The following is a 19,331-nucleotide window of genomic DNA, read 5'->3' as shown; positions in this document are numbered from 1 at the left end:
TAAGTCTCTGATGAGGGCATTGATCTTGCCACCCTTGCTGTCTCTCCCCTTAACATGGATAGGTACAAGCAGCAGCCTTTGAGAAATGGTGTTCATGCAGAGGCCTACAGGGACACAGGTGCCAGTGTCACTATGGTGACTAAAAAACTGTTGCACCCTGAGAAACACCTACTTGGTCACCAGTACCAAGTGACTGATGCACATAACACTGTATGCCACCTCATGGCAGTTTATTTCAGCTGGGGGGGGGGGGGGGGGGGGTGGTGGTGGTGGGTGGGGATCCTGGTCCAAATGAAGTTGTGTCCATAGACCTACTTGTAGAATGACTACTAGGGAACGTCTTGGCGACTTTAACTCCACTTCAGCCCATGCAGCAATGCTGGGTATCCTAGGGCATATCTTTGCCCTAACCAGAGGACAGGTCATGAGGAAAAAAGATCAGGGACACTTGGAGCCTGGAACAATGGCCCAAGAACATCCAAAGCCCAAGGGGAGAAAGAGCAAAAGGTTGCCCCTCTACTCCACCCTTCAGTGAAGATTTCCCCCCTCTGGGGTGGGAGGAATCTACTCCCTTGCAAGAACCGACAACTCAAGAGCTGAAAGCTGATACAGCTGAGCACTTAGGTGCAGGGGGGCCTGCCAGGGAGGAATTCAGTATGGCACAGAAAACCTGTCCCACACTGGCCGGCTTAAGGCAACAAGCTGCCCTTCAAGAGGCAGGGGACGTCAGTGGCACCCACAAGGTGTACTGGGAAGACAACCCAAACCTGCTGCCACCAGGTGTTTGGTAGTACCTCTGCAATATAGAGAGGTTTTGTTGACCCTGGCACATGACATTCCCTTTGCAGGTCACTTGGGGCAAAGCAAGACTTGGGACACGCTTGTCCCTCACTTTCACTGGCCCCACATGTCAGAAGATACTAAGGAGTTCTGTTGCTCCTTTGTCACCTGTCAAGTCAGTGGAAAGACAGGTGTCACCCCAAAGGCCCCCTTAATTCCACTGCCAGTGGTTGAGTGTCATTTTGAGAAGGTAGGGGTGGATATTGTTGGCCCCCTAGACTCACCCACAGCCTCTGGGAACAGATTCATTCTGGTGATGGTGGACCATGCCACCAGGTACCTAGAAGCTATTGTCCTAATGACCACTACAGCTACTGCAGTGGCAAAAGTCCTTCTGGGAATTTTCTCAAGAGTGGGTTTTCCTAAAGAGGTGGTATCAGACAGTAGTACCAACTTTATGTCTGCATAATTCAAGGTAATGTGGAAGGAATGTGGTGTTACTTACAAGTTCACCACCCCTTAACACCCCCAAACCAATTGTTTGGTAGAGATTTTTAATAAAACTCTCAAAGGCATGATCATGGGACTCTGAAACACTCTGGAGGAGATGGGATGTCCTATTGCCATGCCTCTTTTTGTCTACTGGGAGGTTCCTCAGAAGGGAGTGGGTTACAACCCCTTTGATCTTCTGTTTGGACACCCTGTTAGGGATTCTCTTACTGTTGTAAGGGAGGGCTGGGAGCAACCTCTCACACCCCCCAAACAGGACATAGTTAACTATGTACTTGGCCTCAGATCCAGGATGGCTGAGTACATGAAAAGGGCCACTTAAAACCTTCAGGCCATCCAAGAACTGCAGAAGCAGTGGCATGACCAGAAGGCTGTTTTGACTGTTTACTAACCAAGGCAGAAAGTGTGGGTCCTGGTGCCTGTGGCTCCCAGAGCACTCCAAGACAAGTGGAGTGGCCCCCACACAATAGTGGAGAAAAAGGGCGAGGTCACCTACCTTCTGAGCTTTTCAGAGTCCCATGATCATGCCCTTGAGAGTTTTACTAAACTTCTCTACCAAACCATTGGTTTGGGGGGTGGTAAGGTGTGGTAAACTTGTAAGTTACACCACATTCCTTCCACAACTTCCTTGTCAAAAACGAACTCCACAGCTCCATAATGGCTACACTGAATACTGGGAAGTTTGGTATCAAACTTCTCAGAATAATAAACCCACACTGATGCCAGTGTTGGATTTATTTAAAAAAATGCACACGAGGGCATCTTAGAGAGGCCCCCTGTATTTTACCCAATTGTTCAGTGCAGGACTGACTGGTCTGTGTCAGCCTGCTGCTGAAAGATGAGTTTCTGACCCCATGTGGTGAGGGCCTTTGTGCTCTCTGAGGACAGAAACAAAAGCCTGCTCTGGGTGGTGGTGTTTCACACCGCCCCCCCCCCTGCAGGAACTGTAACACCTAGCAGTGAGCCTCAAAGGCTCAGGCTTCGTGTTACAATGCCCCAGGGCACTCCAGCTAGTGGAGATGCCTGCCCCCTGGACACAGCCCCCACTTTTGATGGCAAGTCCAGGGGAGATAATGAGAAAAACAAGGCGGAGTCACCCACCAGTCAGGACAGCCCCTGAGGTGTCCTGAGCTGAGGTGACCCCTGCCTTTAGAAATCCTCTATCTTGATTTTGGAGGATTTCCCCCAATAGGAATAGGGATGTGCCCCCCTTCCCTCAGGGAGGAGGCACAAAGAGGGTGTAACCACCCTCAAGGAAAGAAGCTATTGGCTACTGCCCTCCCAGACCTAAACACACCCCTAAAATCAGTATTTAGGGCCCCCCAGAACCTAGGAAACTAGATTCCTGCAACCTAAAGACGAAGGACTGCTGACCTGAAGCTCTGCAGAGAAGACTGAGACACCAGCTGCTTTGGCCCCAGCCCTACCGGCCTGTCTCCCCACTTCAAGAGAAACTGCAATAGCGATGCATCCCCCAGGGTCCAGTGACCTCTGAAGCCTCAGAGGACTACCCTGCATCTAAAAGGACCAAGAAGCTTCCGAGAACAGTGGCCCTTTTCAACATACCTGCAACTTTGCAACAAAGAAGCAACTTTTAAAGACCACACATTTCCCGCCGGAAGCGTGAGACTTTCCACTCTGCACCAGACGCCCCCGGCTCAACCTGCAGAACACTAACTCTACAGGGAGGACTCCCCGGCGACTGCGAGCCTGTGAGTAGCCAGAGTTGACCCCCCTGAGCTCCCACAGCAACGCCTGCAGAGGAAATCCAGAAGCTCCCCCTGACCGCGACTGCCTGCTTCAAGGAACCCAACGCATGGAAACCACACTGCATCCGCAGCTCCCAGGACCTGAAGGAACCGAACTCCAGTGCAGAAGCGACCCCCAGATGACCCTCTGCCTAGCCCAGGAGGTGGCTACCCCAAGGAGCCCCCGCATCGCTGAAGAGATCCCCGGGTCTCCCCATTGAAACCTATTGAAAACCCGACACCTGTTTGCACTCTGCACCCAGCCACCCCAGTGCCGCTGAGGGTGTACCTTCTGTGCCTGCTTGTGTCCCCCCCCCGGTGCCCTACAAAACACCCTTGGTCTGCCCTTCAAAGTCGCGGGTACTTACCTGCTGGCAGACTGGAACCGGGGCACCCCTATTTCCATTGAAGCCTATGCGTTTTGGGCACCACTTTGACCTCTGCACCTGACCGGCCCTGAGCTGCTGGTGTGGTTACTTTGGGGTTGCCTTGAACCCCCAACGGTGGGCTACCTTGGACCCAACTTTGAACCCTGTAAGTGTTGTACTTACCTCTGAACTTAACATTTCCTTACCTCCCCTAGGAACTGTTGATTTTTGCAGTGTCTACTTTCAAAATAGCTTATTGCAATTCTTGCCAAAACTGAACATGCTATTGTGATTATTCAACGTTCCTAAGATACCCGAGTGAAATACCTTTCATTTAAAGTATTTTGTAAATCTTGAACCTGTGGTTCTTAAAATAAACTAAGAAATGAAAATGTCACTTACCCAGTGTACATCTGTTCGTGGCATTAGTCGCTGCAGATTCACATGTTTGGCACAGTCCGCTGCCTGGTGTTGGGCTCGGAGTATTACAAGTTGTTTTTCTTCGAAGAAGTCTTTTTTGGTCACGGGACCGAAGGACTCCTCCCTCTTCGGCTCCATTGCGCATGGGCGTCGACTCCATCTTAGATTGTTTTCCCCGCAGAGGGTGAGGATGGAGTTGTTTCCTATAAATAGTGCCCATGCAATGGAGTGAATATGTATGTACGTTAAGAGTTTATAATAATTATTTACAAATGTACAGAAGTTTAAGATTTATGATCTACTTCTAAACGGCTACAGGCTTCCCGGGGAGGTGGGAGGGTACATGTGAATCTGCAGCGACTAATGCCACGAACAGATGTACACTGGGTAAGTGACATTTTCAGTTCGATGGCATATGTTGCTGCAGATACACGTTTGGCACAGACTATAAAGCAGTTACCTCCCCTAAAAGCGGTGGTTTAGCCTGTAGGAGTTGAAGTAGTTTGGAATAATGTTCTTAGTACAGCTTGGCCCACTGTAGCTTGTTGTGCATTTAGTACGTCTACACAGTAGTGTTTAGTAAACGTATGAGGCGTAGACCAGGTTGCAGCCTTACATATTTCGCTCATAGGAATGTTTCCTAGAAAGGCCATTGTAGCACCTTTCTTTCTGGTTGAGTGTGCCTTTGGTGTAATAGGCAATTCTCTTTTGGCTTTAAGATAGCATGTTTGAATACATCTGACTATCCATCTAGCAATGCCTTGTTTAGAGATTGGATTTCCTATGTGTGGTTTTTGAAAAGCTATGAACAGTTGTTTTGTTTTCCTGATTAGCTTTGTTCTGTCAATGTAGTACATTAGTGCTCTTTTGATGTCTAATGTATGTAGTGCCCTTTCAGCCACGGAATTTGGTTGTGGGAAGAACACTGGCAATTCTACTGTTTGATTTAAATGGAATGGTGAGATTACTTTTGGCAGAAATTTTGGATTTGTTCTTAGAACTATTTTATTGTTGTGTATTTGAATAAATGGTTCTTGTATGGTAAATGCCTGTATTTCACTTACTCTTCTGAGGGATGTGATTGCAATGAGAAATGCGACTTTCCAGGTTAGATATTGCATTTCACAGGAATGCATGGGTTCGAAAGGTGGACCCATGAGTCTTGTTAAGACGATGTTAAGATTCCATGAAGGAACTGGTGGTGTTCTTGGTGGTATAATTCTTTTTAGCCCTTCCATGAATGCTTTAATAACTGGATTTCTAAATAGAGACGATGAATGAGTAGTTTGTAGGTAAGCAGATATTGCTGCGAGGTGTATTTTTATAGATGAAAAAGCGAGATTTGCTTTTTGCAAATGTAGTAAGTATCCTACTATGTCTTTCGTAGAGGCATGTAATGGTTGTATTTGATTGGCATGGCAGTAGTAAACAAATCTTTTCCACTTAGATGCATAGCAGTGTCTAGTGGAAGATTTTCTAGCTTGTTTTATGACCTCCATGCATTCTTGTGTGAGGTCTAAGTGTCCGAATTCTAGGATTTCAGGAGCCAAATTGCCAGATTCAATGATGCTGGGTTTGGATGCCTGATCTGTTGTTTGTGTTGTGTTAACAGATCTGGTCTGTTGGGTAGTTTGACATGCGGTACTAGTGAAAGGTCTAGTAGAGTTGTATACCAAGGTTGTCTTGCCCATGTGGGTGCTATCAGTATGAGTTTGAGTTGGTTTTGACTCGACTTGTTTACTAGATATGGAAGGAGAGGGAGAGGGGGAAAAGCGTATGCAAATATCCCTGACCAACTCATCCATAGAGCATTGCCTTGTGATTCGCGGTGTGGGTACCTGGATGCGAAGTTTTGGCATTTTGAGTTTTCTTTTGTTGCGAACAAATCTATCTGGGGTGTTCCCCAAATTTGAAAGTACTTGTTCAGAACTTGGGGGTGAATTTCCCATTCGTGGACTTGTTGGTGGTCTCGCGAAAGGTTGTCTGCTAGTTGGTTTTGTATTCCTGGAATAAATTGTGCTATTAGGCGAATGTTGTTGTGAATCGCCCACTGCCAAATTTTTTGTGTTAGGAGGCACAATTGTGTTGAGTGTGTTCCTCCTTGTTTGTTTAAATAATACATTGTTGTCATGTTGTCTGTTTTGACAAGAATGTATTTGTGTGTTATTATGGGTTGGAAGGCTTTTAACGCTAGAAATACTGCTAACAGTTCTAGGTAATTGATATGAAATTTTGTTTGGTGTATATCCCATTGTCCTTGAATGCTGTGGTGATTGAGGTGTGCTCCCCACCCTGTCATGGAAGCATCTGTTGTTATAACGTATTGAGGCACTGGGTCCTGAAATGTCCGCCCTTTGTTTAAATTTTTGCTGTTCCACCATAGAAGCGAGAGGTATGTTTGGCGGTCTACCAACACCAGATCTTGAAGTTGACCCTGTGCCTGTGACCATTGTGATGCTAGACAGTGTTGTAAGGGTCGCATGTGTAGTCTTGCGTTTGGGACAATGGCTATGCATGATGACATCATGCCTAGAAGTTTTAGCACAAATTTTGCTTGTATCTTTTGGTTTGGAAACATAGCACTTATTACCTTGTGGAATGCCTGCACTCTTTGTGGACTTGGAGTGGCAATTCCTTTTGATGTGTTGATGGTTGCTCCTAGATATTGTTGTGTCTGACACGGTTCTAGGTGTGATTTTGTATAGTTGATGGAAAACCCCAGTTTGTGAAGGGTTTGTATGACACATGTGGTGTCGTTTGCGCATTTTTTTACTGTGTTGGTCTTGATTAGCCAATCGTCTAGGTAAGGGAACACATGTATCTTGTCTCCTGATGTGTGCTGCTACTTCTGCTAGACATTTTGTGAACACTCTTGGTGCAGTTGTTATTCCGAATGGCAACACTTTGAATTGGTAATGTATTCCTTTGAATACGAACCGTAGGTACTTTCTGTGAGAAGGGTGTATTGGTATATGAAAGTACGCATCCTTTAGGTCTAATGTGGTCATGTAATCTTGCTGTTTGAGCAGTGGAATGATGTCTTGTAGTGTGACCATGTGAAAATGGTCCGATATGATGTAGGTATTTAGTGTCCTGAGATCTAATATTGGTCTTAATGTTTTGTCTTTTTTTGGAATTAGAAAGTACAGGGAGTAAACTCCTGTGTTTTTTTGTTGTACTGGTACTAACTCTATTGCATCCTTTTGCAGTAGTGCTTGAACTTCTAGTCCTAAAAGTTCTAAATGTTGTGGTGACATTTTGCGTGTTTTGGGAGGGATGTTTGGTGGGAATTTGTGGAATTCTATGCAATAGCCATGTTGGATTATTGCTAATACCCAATTGTCTGTTGTAATCTGTTGCCAAGATTGGTAGAATTGGCTTAGTCTTCCCCCCACTGGTGTTGAGTGAAGGGGTTGCGTGACTTGAAAGTCACTGTTTAGGTGGAGGTGTTTTTGGAGTCTGGAATCTTCCCCTACTCCTTGGGAATTGACCCCCTCTATATCCCCTGAAACCTCCCCTTTGGAAGGAACCCTGATATGGTGTGGTTCTTGTTTGTTGGCTGGTGGTGTCTGTGGGTTGGCCACGAAACCCCCCTCTAAATGGAGTTTTTCTAAAAGAGCCTCTGCTCTGCGGGGAGTAGAGTGCGCCCATGGCCTTGGCCGTGTCTGTGTCCTTTTTAAGTTTTTCAATGGCTGTGTCCACTTCAGGGCCAAAAAGTTGTTTTTCGTTGAAGGGCATATTAAGGACAGCCTGCTGGATTTCAGGTTTGAAGCCTGAAGTGCGGAGCCAAGCGTGTCTCCTTATGGTGACAGCAGTGTTGACTGTTCTCGCTGCAGTATCTGCTGCGTCCAGTGAAGAGCGGATTTGATTGTTTGAGATAGTTTGTCCCTCTTCAACTATTTGCTGCGCCCTTTTTTGGTATTCTTGGGGAAGATGGTCTACGAGAAGTTGCATCTCATCCCAGTGAGCGCGGTCATATCTGGCCAGCAGCGCTTGAGAATTTGCGATGCGCCACTGGTTGGCTGCCTGTGATGCTACTCTTTTTCCTGCCGCATCAAATTTTCTGCTTTCTTTGTCCGGAGGTGGGGCGTCGCCAGATGTATGGGAATTTGCTCTTTTGCGAGCTGCCCCTACTACTACGGAGTCAGGTGGTAACTGCGAAGTAATAAACACTGGATCTGTGGGTGGTGGTTTGTATTTTTTATCCACCCTTGGGGTGATGGCTCTTGATTTTACGGGCTCTTCAAAAATTTGTTTTGCGTGCCGTAACATCCCCGGTAGCATTGGGAGACATTGATATTGGCTATGTGTAGCCGAGAGGGTGTTAAATAAAAAATCATCCTCTATAGGATCGGAATGCAGTTGGACATTGTGGAATTCTGCAGCCCTAGCCACCAGTTGTGAGTATGAGGTACTGTCCTCTGGCGGTGACGGCTTTGTAGGGTATGAATCTGGATCATTGTCCGGCACTGGGGTGTCGTATAGGTCCCAAGCGTCTTGATCCTGATTATCTTGACTTATGGTAGTTTGCGCTGGTGAGTGCATTTGTGGCGGTGTTTGTGCCGGCGATGCCTGTTGTAGTGGAGAGGGCGGAGGCGTGACTTTTTTAACCACTTTGGCTTGTGGTTGTGCGTCATCCTTGAGGAGACTGATCCTTCTTTTCCTCATTATTGGGGGAAGGGTTGATATCTTCCCTGTGTCTTGCTGGATGTACAGTCTCTTTTGTGTGTAGTCTGATTCTACACTTTGGAGCTCTTGTCCAAATCTGTGCATCTGGCCACTTATTCCTTGTTCCTCTGAGTAGGATGAAGGTGTGGTATTTTTCGGCGCCGAGAGAGAATCTTTTTTCGGTTTCGGCACCGACAGATTTTTTGTTCCTTTCGGCATGGATTCTCGGTGCCGATGTTTTTCGGTGCCGGTATCTTGTTTTTGTCTCTCGGAGCCGCTTTCTCGGCTCCGAGGTTGCTCCATGGCGGTCCCTCGACCGGAGTCGGGTGTCTTCGCTATGGGCGTGCCCTTTTTCGGCGCCTTCGACGGGTCGCCTGTTTTATGGGTCGAGCCATGGCCTGTTGGCAGTGGCGTCCCCTGGGCTTTCGTTTTGTCGATGGTTTTACTTTTCGACGTCTTACTCACAGTTTGTTGCTGTTGTTCGACGTCGGAGTCTCCGGATTCTGAGTCCGGAACCGAGAATGTTTCCTCTTCGTCGTCGAAACGTTGTTTTGTCGGCGTGGACGCCATTTGTAGACGCCTGGCTCTTCGGTCCCGGAGTGTTTTTGTGGACCGGAAGGCTCGACAGGCCTCACAGGTATCCTCCTTGTGCTCGGGGGACAAGCACAAGTTACAGACCAAGTTCTGATCTGTATAAGGATACTTACTGTGACATTTTGGGCAGAAACGGAACGGGGTCCGTTCCATCGGCTTCGATGTCGCACGCGGTCGGGCCGACCAGGCCCCGATGGGGGAATCGAAGCTACCCCAAAGTCTTCCGATGATCGGTGTTGATGTACCTAACTATCCCGATACCGAACGGAACAATACCGACGCTTTCTTCCGAGATTCTGACTAACTTTCCGAACCGAAACACGGAGCGAAAAGGAATACGTCCGAACCCGACAGCGGAAAAAAACAATCTAAGATGGAGTCGACGCCCATGCGCAATGGAGCCGAAGAGGGAGGAGTCCTTCGGTCCCGTGACCAAAAAAGACTTCTTCGAAGAAAAACAACTTGTAATACTCCGAGCCCAACACCAGGCAGCGGACTGTGCCAAACATGTGTATCTGCAGCAACATATGCCATCGAACATATATTTTTCGATATAAAAACCTATTGGCCTGGAATTGTCAGTGTGGGTTCCTCATTTATTGCCTGTGTGTGTACAACAAATGCTTAACACTACCCTCTGATAAGCCTACTGCTTGACTCCACTACAACAAAATAGAGCATTAGAATTCTCTCTTTTTGCCACTATCCTACCTCTAAGGGGAACCCTTGGACTCTGTGCATTGTATTTCTTACTTTGAAATAGTACATACAGAGCCAACTTCCTACACCACCTCTTTGGAAAAGTCCACTGCCACTGCAGGAGCTGTAGTGGTCATTAGAGAACTAGCTTCTGGGTACCTGGTGTCATGGTCCTCCACCACCACCATGAATCTGTTCCCAGAGGCTGTGGATTGGTCAGGGGTGGGGGCAACAATATCCACCCCAACCCCCCTCAAAGGGAACCCCCAACCCCAGGCAGTGGAATTAAGGGGGCGTTTGGGGTGCCACCGGTCTTACCACTGGCTTGACAGGTGACACAGAACCAACAAAACTCCTTAGTATCTTGACAGACATGTGAGGGCCCCCAGGTCTTGCTTTGCCCTAAGTGACCTGCCAGGATAATGTCATGTGACAGGGTCAGCAAAAAAATCACTATATTGCAGAGGTACTATCAACCTCCTGGTGGCACCAGGTTTGGGTTCCCGTGGCTCAGACTAGAAGAGGTTATCTTCCGAGTATACCATGTGGGTGCCACTGATATCCTGTGCTTATGGGAAGACAGATTGCTGCCTCAAACCTTCCGGTGTGGGGCAGGTTTTCTGTGCTGTACTGAACTCCCTGGCAGGTCTCCCTGCACCTAAGAGCTCAGCTGTATCAGCTTTCAGCTCCTGAGGTGTAGGTTCTGCCAAGGGAGTAGATTCCTCCTCCTCTTCAAAAGGGAAATCTTCACTGGAGGGTGGGGTAGGGGGCAACTTTTTGCCCTTTCTGCCCTTGGGTTTTGGAAGTTCTTGGGCCATTATTCCAGACTCCAAGTTTCCTTGCCCTTTTTGCTTTTTGGCCTCTGCCCTAGTCAAAGTAATAATATGCCCAGCATTGCTGCATGGGCCTCAACTCTACTTCAGCCCAAGCTGAAGTCTCCACGTCGTTCCCTAGTAGACACTCTACAGGCAGGTAGACTAAACAACTTTTTTCAGAACCAGAAACACCCCCAGCTGAAATCAGCAATTGCCATGGGGTGGCATACAGTATTGTTATGGGCGTCAGTCAGTTGGTACTGATGACCAAGTAGGTGTTGCTCAGGAGACACCATTTTTTCAGTCATTATAATGACACTGGTACCTGTGTCCCTGTAAGCCTCTGCCTGAACACCATTTATCAAGGGCTGCTGCCTGTACTTATCCATATTAAGAGGACAGGCAGCAATGGTGGCAAGATCAATGCCCCCATCAAAGACTAAAACAACTTCTGTTGTCTCTCTAACTAAACCAGCCCCCACTACACTTCCTAAAGTGAGCCCAGCTACACCCTTGGTTGACTATTATTACCTGAACCACCTTGACTGCTGTTACTAGAGGCACTAGTGGTAGAGATGGGGGTTGCAGTATTCGGTGGCTTGGTGCCTTTCTTAGGGCAGGAGCAGTCTCCTGGCCTATGGCATTTGTTTCTGCAAACATAGCACCAAGGCTTCTTGTTATGGGAACTTTGTGGGCCTGATGAAGACACTTTACCTTTGTTTCTGTCCCCACCCTTGGCACAAGACTTACCTGCTTCCTTCTTGTCTTTGTCAGCCTGTGGGAGCTTTTCTGCTCACCCTTGTCCTACCCCATTTTTCTGCCTTCTTTCCCAATTCTTGGGGAGAAGTCAGATCCGAGTCAACCAAGTACTGATGTAACTGCAGCCTCAGCTTGGCCTCCTCCAGTTTTAGTTGTTTGACTTCCCTATCTAGAGCATCTTCTTCTGGAGTCGTGCAGTGGGTCCCCTCAGATACTTAGGAGATGCAAGACTCAGCAGAGTAGGATCTATTCCTATTCTGGGACACGCTCTGAACCAGCCCTCTAGGGACAAAGGTGGACCTACTGTTATAGACCCCCTTTACACAACTGACAGTGCCCCTGGTAGGACTGTGGGTGCACCTAGGCTTTGCCTGATCCTTCCTTGGTATGTCCTGACCCACCCCAATAGGTAAATTTTCTTTCTGTAGCACAGGGATGGTAGTGGTGGTGTTGGGGGGGGGGGGGGGGAAATCAGAGTCTACTTCATCCTCCTACTCCTGGTTACCAGCAAGTTCTGGTCATCCTGGAGGAGCACACCTAGAAGCAGTGTTTTTGGGATTCCTGCCAATCTTCAGCTTTCTCTCAGCACACATCTCCCTAAGCTGTTGGAAGGTCAGGTTCTCATAAGGAGAATCCATGGCCTTAGATGTGTGCTCTGCTGAAGACATGTCAGCTAGCTAGCTTGGTGTATGATCCCTAACTACTCTAAGTCTCCAAAAAGAGGTTTGGAGCAAGGGCTATGCCTAGACCCTTTTACCCAATCCCAAAAGACAGTTTCCCTGTTACTAGGTATAGTATAGATCCCTAGCTAGTAAGTGGTCTTTCCTGTGAAAGTACCAAATTACAGAGTGGCAAGGAAATTGCAAGTGCTTATCCCACTGCTGCACTACCAATGTAGAAAGCTGGCCTGGTGTGTGGTGGGTACCTATGGAAGTTACACCTTATACCAGGACCAGGGTTCCCCTATTAGTAGAATGTAGACAGTGTCTAGAAGCCAGGCTCTCTAGAGGTAGCTGTGGCTGAGCAGCCAAGGCTCATCTATGAGACATGCAAAGCGAATGCAGGATTACTGTAGTCACACAGCACTTACATGAAAGAAAACACTCAGTTGTGCAAAAATACATACTTTTTTTTGGTCATACAATACCACAAATTACTAGAAGAGCAACCCTACAATAGGAGTTTAGTACCCTAATTGTATACACTAGTAAATAGTAATAGGCATAGAAAAGGTTAGAAAACAGTGCAAACACAGTTAAACAACAGTGACCCCAGGGGGAGCCCCAAACCATATAAAAAAAATAAAAAAGGAATGCAAACACAGGACCCCCACCTAGTTAAGTGGAATGTGTAGAGGGGAGCTGGGAGAACTAGGAAGCCAGAGGTAAGTAACAGTAACTCCCCAGCGACCAGGAAAGCAGGAGTAATTCACTGGAATTTCCCCAAACCACCCAAAAGGAAGGAAAAGAAAAGAAGACACCCAGACAAGACTGCAAGAAACCAGAGGTGGATTCCTGAAGAGGAAGACCTGTGAAGAGAGAGGACCAAGTCGAAGAGTCACAGTGGAGTCCAGGAGGAGTAGGAGCTACTATCCACCCAGCTGTACTTGCAGGAGTTGGTTGATCGGGATGAAAAACATGTCAGCACTGCAGCCTTGGAGCCGGAGGAGAGTTCCTGAAAGACACCGAAGATGCTCCACGCTGGAAGATTGCAGACAGGTGTCAGTGAAGGAATTCCACCAACAAGCCTTTGCAAAGGCAAATATCGCAGTTGGCGGGAAATGGTGCTGTTGAGGACCAGCAAGGGCCAGGAGGACTCACCCAAGAGGAGGAGTTAGAGAGGACCCTCAGTGACAAAGAGCCCACAGGAGCAGTTGTAGCACCCACAGGACGGGGACACAAGTTGCAGAAGGAGCCCACGCAGCACACAGAAGAAGGCCACAGGTGCACCACGCTGTGCCTCACAGGAAGAAGAGCTGAGGGCTGGAGCTGCACGTAGCCTTAAGTCCCCATGGATGAGAAGCAAACAAGCCTTGGTAGCTACCAGAGAGTGTACACAGGGGTACTGTCCTGCGTGAGAAGGCAAAGGCTTACCACCAAAGTTAAACAGCTGGCAGAGAGGACCAGGAGGATTACTCCGGACCACCATCCGTGATGCAGAAGCCACGCAGCTCAGGATGAGAGGAGATCCACGCAGCCAGTAGTGTTGCAGTGGGTGCCTGCGGATGCAGGTGAGTGATTCCTTCACTCCAAGGGAGATTCCTTCCTTCCTTTGCAGACTCAAGAGTTGCTGCCTTCAGATGATGCACAGCTGGGGAAATGTTGCAGAAGCTGGAAGGAGCAGTGGAAAAAATGTTGCAAGAAGTGTCTTCTTCGTGGATGCAGATAGTCGGTTCCTGGAGGGCCCAGTCACAGTACCAATGACTAGAAGTCGAAGTAAGGTTGCAGAAGAGTCCTGCTGGAATCTTGCAAGCAGGACCGGAGGACTGCTCCCAGAGGAAGACCCTAATTAGCCCTGAAAGGGGGACTGGTCACCTAGCCAGGTGAGCACCTATCAGGAGGGGGCTCTTACGTCACCTGCCTGGCCATTCAGATGCTCCCAAAGGTCCCTATCAACCATGGATTCCAGATGGCAGAACCCAAGAACCCTCTGGAGGATCTCTGAGCACCACGCCAGGTTGGTGACATACAGGGGACTGGTCACTCCCCTTTCCATTGTCCAGTTTTGCACCAGAGCAGGGACTGAGGGGTCCCTGAACCGGTGTAGACTGGTTTATGCATGGAGGGTACCAAATGTGCCCTTCAAAGCATACCAGTGGCTTGAGCAGGCTACCACTCCCAAGCCATGTAACATCTATGTAGGAAGTTGGCTCTGTATGTGCTATTTCAAAGTAAGGAATAGCATGCACAGAGTCCAAGGGTTCCCCTTAGAGGTAAAATAGTGGTAAAAATAGATAATACTAATGCTCTATTTTGTGGTAGTGTGGTCGAGCAGTAGGCTTATCCAAGGAGTAGTGTTAAGCATTTGTTGTACATACACATAGACAATAAATGAGGTACACACACTCAGAGACAAATCCAGCCAATAGGTTTTTATATAGAAAAATATCTTTTCTTAGTTTATTTTAAGAACCACAGGTTCAAATTCTACATGTAATAGCTCATTCGAAAGGTATTACAGGTAAGTACTTTAGGAACTTCAAATCATCAAAATTGCATGTATACTTTTCAAGTTATTCACAAATAGCTATTTCAAAAGTGGACACTTAGTGCAATTTTCACAGTTCCTGGGGGAGGTAAGTTTTTGTTAGTTTTACCAGGTAAGTAGGACACTTACAGGGTTCAGTTCTTGGTCCAAGGTAGCCCACCGTTGGGGGTTCAGAGCAACCCCAAAGTCACCGCACCAGCAGCTCAGGGCCGGTCAGGTGCAGAGTTCAAAGTGGTGCCCAAAACACATAGGCTAGAATGGAGAGAAGGGGGTGCCCCGGTTCCGGTCTGCTTGCAGGTAAGTACCCGCGTCTTCGGAGGGCAGACCAGGGGGGTTTTGTAGGGCACCGGGGGGGACACAGGTCCACACAGAAATTTCACCCTCAGCGGCGCGGGGGCGGCCGGGTGCAGTGTAGAAACAAGCGTCGGGTTCGCAATGTTAGTCTATGAGAGATCTCGGGATCTCTTCAGCGCTGCAGGCAGGCAAGGGGGGGATTCCTCGGGGAAACCTCCACTTGGGCAAGGGAGAGGGACTCCTGGGGGTCACTTCTCCAGTGAAAGTCCGGTCCTTCAGGTCCTGGGGGCTGCGGGTGCAGGGTCTCTCCCAGGCGTCGGGACTTTAGGTTCAAAGAGTCGCGGTCAGGGGAAGCCTCGGGATTCCCTCTGCAGGCGGCGCTGTGGGGGCTCAGGGGGGACGGGTTTTGGTACTCACAGTATCAGAGTAGTCCTGGGGTCCCTCCTGAGGTGTTGGATCGCCACCAGCCGAGTCGGGGTCGCCGGGTGCAGTGTTGCAAGTCTCACGCTTCTTGCGGGGAGCTTGCAGGGTTCTTTAAAGCTGCTGGAAACAAAGTTGCAGCTTTTCTTGGAGCAGGTCCGCTGTCCTCGGGAGTTTCTTGTCTTTTCGAAGCAGGGGCAGTCCTCAGAGGATGTCGAGGTCGCTGGTCCCTTTGGAAGGCGTCGCTGGAGCAGGATCTTTGGAAGGCAGGAGACAGGCCGGTGAGTTTCTGGAGCCAAGGCAGTTGTCGTCTTCTGGTCTTCCGCTGCAGGGGTTTTCAGCTAGGCAGTCCTTCTTCTTGTAGTTGCAGGAATCTAATTTTCTAGGGTTCAGGGTAGCCCTTAAATACTAAATTTAAGGGCGTGTTTAGGTCTGGGGGGTTAGTAGCCAATGGCTACTAGCCCTGAGGGTGGGTACACCCTCTTTGTGCCTCCTCCCAAGGGGAGGGGGTCACAATCCTAACCCTATTGGGGGAATACTCCATCTGCAAGATGGAGGATTTCTAAAAGTTAGAGTCACTTCAGCTCAGGACACCTTAGGGGCTGTCCTGACTGGCCAGTGACTCCTCCTTGTTGCTTTCTTTGTTCCCTCCAGCCTTGCCGCCAAAAGTGGGGGCCGTGGCCGGAGGGGGCGGGCAACTCCACTAAGCTGGAGTGCCCTGCTGGGCTGTGACAAAGGGGTGAGCCTTTGAGGCTCACCGCCAGGTGTCACAGCTCCTGCCTGGGGGAGGTGTTAGCATCTCCACCCAGTGCAGGCTTTGTTACTGGCCTCAGAGTGACAAAGGCACTCTCCCCATGGGGCCAGCAACATGTCTCTAGTGTGGCAGGCTGCTGGAACCAGTCAGCCTACACAGATAGTTGGTTAAGTTTCAGGGGGCACCTCTAAGGTGCCCTCTGTGGTGTATTTTACAATAAAATGTACACTGGCATCAGTGTGCATTTATTGTGCTGAGAAGTTTGATACCAAACTTCCCAGTTTTCAGTGTAGCCATTATGGTGCTGTGGAGTTCGTGTAAAACAGACTCCCAGACCATATACTCTTATGGCTACCCTGCACTTACAATGTCTAAGGTTTTGTTTAGACACTGTAGGGGCACAGTGCTCATGCACTGGTACCCTCACCTATGGTATAGTGCACCCTGCCTTAGGGCTGTAAGGCCTGCTAGAGGGGTGTCTTACCTATACTGCATAGGCAGTGAGAGGCTGGCATGGCACCCTGAGGGGAGTGCCATGTCGTCTTACTCATTTTGTTCTCACTAGCACACACAGGCTTGTAAGCAGTGTGTCTGTGCTGAGTGAGGGGTCTCTAGGGTGGCATAAGACATGCTGCAGCCCTTAGAGACCTTTCTTGGCATCAGGGCCCTTGGTACTAGAAGTACCAGATACAAGGGACTTATCTGAATGCCAGGGTGTGCCAATTGTGGATACAATGGTACCTTTTAGGTGAAGGAACACTGGTGCTGGGGCCTGGTTAGCAGGGTCCCAGCACACTTCTCAGTCAAGTCAGCATCAGTATCAGGCAAAAAGTGGGGGGTAACTGCAACAGGGAGCCATTTCTTTACACAAGCCCCCCCCAGCCTACAGGCCAGGAGACTCAGCCAACGCTGGAAGAGTCTTCCTAGTCTGTCAGGCGAGGAAGAGTAGAGGAAATGGCTGGTTTGTTGCAGGGCCTACTCTGCCTTACATCCTCCTGTTCAGGTCATTCCCTCTGGGGAACTGACCCACTTCCACAGTGATAGGACCTAGTCTGAACTGCCTCTTGTCTGTGCTTTTTATGTCTTCACCCATTCTCTCTATTTTGAGGTCAGAGGTATCCACCTCTGCTAATCTTATCTTAGCCAAGGTCACCCCTAGCTTACCCAAAGAGGTTACCCAGAGCTGGAGTAACCCCACCATGACCAACAGGGTCAGGGGGCCTAACTTGTTATTTGGCATGGGGTCAGACCACCATGCCAAGGATAGTGCAGCCATAAAGGCTAACACCCAGCAGAGGCCACTGACAGCTGTCAGTGCCCAGAACCACACCTTTAGCTCTTCACCTAAAAGGGAAGGGGCTAAGTTACAGGCTTCTTTGGGTTCAGGTTGCCTGTCTGCTGTATTGGAGTGGGGGGTTACCACATCTTGTAGTGAACACCCTTCTTCCACTCTTTCTTCTGTTAGCTGAGGAGCCACCCACTCAGGTTTAACAGTTGCCTGACTAGCCAGGACTTCTTGTGGGTCAGGTTGGACTTTATCAGGGCCATTTTTGGAGTTCTCCCCTACTGGAGCAGAATCTCCCTGGCTTGCTGTAACCTTGGCTAAAGGTTGTCCACCCTTCCTACTCTGTTTTCTTTTCTTCTTCTTCTGGGGCCTGCTTGCATTTACTGCAGAGGCAGGACTTCCAGAAACCTTGGGAGAGGACTGGCACTGGACCAGTTCCTCTCTTGAGCTCTGACTAACCTCTGGGTAGTCATTTCCAAGGAGACAATCAAGGGGGAGGTCTGTACTGACTACTACCCTTCTCCAGCTAAGAGTGCCACCCACTTCTATGGGCACTAAAGCCACAGGCCTCTTAGTGACCCTGTCTAGGCTAACTCTTACCCTGGCAGTCTCACCTGGGATGTACTGGTTTGAGAGCACCAGCCTGTCATGCACAATAGTGTGACTGGCACAAGTGTCTCTCAGGGCAGTGGTTGGGATTCCATTCACCAGTAGGTGGTGGAAGTGTCTACTTCCCTCTGGAATCTCCAACTCACCTGTTGGGCCCTGTTTCCAGTTGAAGGCTAGGAAGACCTCCTCATCTGAGGAGTCATCTCCCATGGCTACACTGGTTACCCCAGGAATTTTGTTCTGGGGTTTGTTTTTGGGACAAGAAGTGTCCTTGGTGTGGTGCCCAGACTGTTTACAGTTGTGGCACCATGCCTTAGTGGCATCCCAGTTCTTACCCTGGTACCCACCTTTGTTTTGGGTTGTGTCTTGGGGCCCACCCACCTGTTCTGGTTTTTGGGGGCCTACAGAGGACTCTTTTTCTTTGTTTCTAGTGTTACCCACTTTCTCCTGGGGAGTTTTTGTAACCCCTTTCTTTTGGTCACCCCCAGTGGAAGTTTTGGTTACCCTAGTCTTGACCCAGTGGTCTGCCTTCTTTCCCAATTCTTGGGGAGAAATTGGACCTAGGTCTACCAGATACTGATGCAACTTTTCATTGAAGCAGTTACTTAAAATGTGTTCTTTCATAAACAAATTATAAAGCCCAACATAGTCACACACTTCATTTCCAGTTAACCAACCATCTAGTGTTTTTACTGAGTAGTCTACAAAATCAACCCAGGTCTGGCTCGAGGATTTTTGAGCCCCCCTGAATCTAATTCTATACTCCTCAGTGGAGAATCCAAAGCCCTCAATCAGGGTACCCTTCATGAGGTCATAAGATTCTGCATCTTTTCCAGAGAGTGTGAGGAGTCTATCCCTACACTTTCCAGTGAACATTTCCCAAAGGAGAGCACCCCAGTGAGATCTGTTCACTTTTCTGGTTACACATGCCCTCTCAAAAGCTGTGAACCATTTGGTGATGTCATCACCATCTTCATATTTTGTTACAATCCCTTTGGGGATTTTTAGGATGTCAGGGGAATCTCTGACCCTATTTAAGTTGCTGCCACCATTGATGGGTCCTAGGCCCATCTCTTGTCTTTCCCTCTCTATGGCTAGGATCTGTCTTTCCAAAGCCAATCTTTTGGCCATCCTGGCTAACTGGATGTCCTCTTCACTGGGGTTATCCTCAGTGATTTCAGAGGTGTTGGTCTCTCCTGTGAGGGAACCAGCATCTCTGACTATTATTTTTGGAGTCAGGGTTTGAGGGACCCTGTTCTCCCTAGATAGGACTGGTAGGGGGGAATTGTCCTCCAAGTCACTATCCTCTTCCTCTGAGTTGCCACCCTCAGAGGGGTTGGCCTTTTCAAACTCTGCCAAAAGCTCCTGGAGCTGTATTTTGGTAGGTTTGGGGCCCATTGT

This window comes from Pleurodeles waltl, chromosome 7, assembly GCF_031143425.1.
Source record: "Pleurodeles waltl isolate 20211129_DDA chromosome 7, aPleWal1.hap1.20221129, whole genome shotgun sequence".
In the NCBI taxonomy this organism is placed as follows: Eukaryota; Metazoa; Chordata; class Amphibia; order Caudata; family Salamandridae; genus Pleurodeles; species Pleurodeles waltl.
The sequence above is the reverse complement of the archived record's forward strand: the minus strand, read 5'-3'. Positions refer to the sequence as shown.